Source organism: Vombatus ursinus, unplaced genomic scaffold, assembly GCF_900497805.2.
Source record: "Vombatus ursinus unplaced genomic scaffold, bare-nosed wombat genome assembly UNPS02003292.1, whole genome shotgun sequence".
Taxonomy (NCBI): domain Eukaryota; kingdom Metazoa; phylum Chordata; class Mammalia; order Diprotodontia; family Vombatidae; genus Vombatus; species Vombatus ursinus.
In genome coordinates this window covers 5721513-5723516 of record NW_020943070.1, presented here as the reverse complement: position 1 = coordinate 5723516, position 2004 = coordinate 5721513, and the positions used below count along the sequence as shown (strand labels likewise).

At 42.9% G+C, this 2004-nt stretch overlaps 1 pseudogene; it reads left to right on the top strand.

Annotated features, from left to right (window-relative positions):
• Positions 1 to 490: 490 nt before the first annotated feature.
• On the top strand, positions 491 to 1067 carry LOC114049701 (annotated as a pseudogene).
• The last annotated feature ends 937 nt before the right edge of the window (positions 1068 to 2004 follow it).

Here is a 2004-nt window from a genome sequence, read left to right as displayed (position 1 = left end):
ACTGTGCCACCTAGCTGCCCCCAAACCCCATTCCTCTTAAAAACACTAGAAGGCATAGGAATAAATGTAAGCTTTTCTTAAAATGATAAGTATACACACATACACACACACACAACCAAGAGCAAGCATTATCTGTAATGGGGATAAACTAGAAGCTAGGATGTCTTTCAATCACCATCATTCTTCAGTATTGTACTAGAAATGAGGAAACAGGTAGTGGACATGTAGGGCTGGGGTCTGGTGGAGCGATTGAGTGTGGCCGGGCCAAGTCAAGAGGCTGAGAGGAAGGATCTCAGAGGACCTGGTGGCGGCATCTGGATCCAGGACGTTCTTTCCAGGTATGTTAAATAGTTCAAATATGCCACACCTGCAACCACCAGTCCACTTTAAGAGTTTTATTCTGGAAGAAACTTGGAGCTTGGTGTTTCCGAGATCAATTCAGGTGAAAGAAACTTTCAAAAGTAGCCAATTGCCAAATTATTATCTGAAGATGAACCCCTCAGGACACCATCATGGGATGAGCCACAAGGGCAGTAATAGCACTATGCCCCCCCCCCACCGTCATTCATCCCCTATAGCCTCTCATAGTCACGGGGGAGGAGGAAACATGATGATGATGATGCCTATGACCTTCTATTTTGGCTATAAGAATGTGGAATTGTTGTTTTCTGGATTAGTGATCAATACACCTGGGGAAATGGCTGGGGCATTTGTGGCTATCTTTTTGTTAGCAATGTTCTATGAAGGCCTCAAGATAGCCCGGGAGAGCTTGCTGCATAAATCCCAGGTCAGCATTCGCTACAGCTCCATGCCAGTTCCAGGGCCAAATGGAACCATCCTTATGGAAACACACAAAACTGTTGGACAACAGATGCTGAGTTTCCCTCACCTTTCTGCAGACAGTGTTGCGTATCTTCCAAGTGGTCACCAGCTACTTTCTCATGCTTATCTTTATGACCTACAGTGGGTACCGCTGTATCACAGTGGCGGCAGGGGCTGGCACAGGATACTTTCTCTTCAGCTGGAAGAAGGCAGTGGTGGTGGACATCACAGAGCACTGCCATTAATGTCAGACTCCCGGATGTGGCCTTATTTACCACAATGGGAAGTAGCTGGAGACCAGGGGAGCTGATTTCAATTCCTCTCATTGTCCCTCCATGGCCTCTTGCCTCCCAACACTTTCATAGACAACAAATCAAGGAGGTTCACATACTAACCTCCAACCTGGATGGTGCCCTCCCCAAATTGTTTTCTGCTACTAGGCCTAGATCCTCAGTTCCCCTGATAATCAAGCTTTTTGTTCTAATTTCTTGATCATTTACTTCCCTTTTTAATCTGTTTTTTCTTTTAATGACAATTGTAGATTGGAGGTCATTTTGGGGTCATAGGTAGAGGTTTTGGGAAACTCCTTCCCACCCCCATAACACTAGAACATATCTCCCCATTGTTGGACTGAGTGAGTGGAATAATGGTGTGCCTTTGCCAAGGTATGAAGTGATACATGGCAACCTGAGAATCTGAAGGATTTTTGAGTTGAATAACAGTGCTATAGCATAACGTGTTCCCTTACATAGCAACAGTCCAGGTCAGAAGCTTCTGCCACCATTTACTTTTTTGCTATCTCACCAATCACACAATTGACAATCAACTTAATAGGAAATATTTTCAAATAAAAGTCATTGGAATTTTTTTGTCTTGCTCCATTTACAAAAAAAAAAAAAAAAAAGAAACGAGGAAACAAAACTATCACCCCTTACAAATGATACAATGGCCACAGAGAGTGAGCTAAAAAACTAGTCAAAACAATTAACAATTTCAGCAAAGCAGCAGAATATAAAATAAATCCACACAAATCATCAGCATTTCTATATATGACCAACAAAATGCAACAGGGAGAGACAGAATGAGAAATTCCACTTAAAATAATTGCAGACAGTATAACATTTCCGTAAACTAATGCCCACAGTCACAAAGTCGCCCTACATCAAACTCCCAACATGCTCC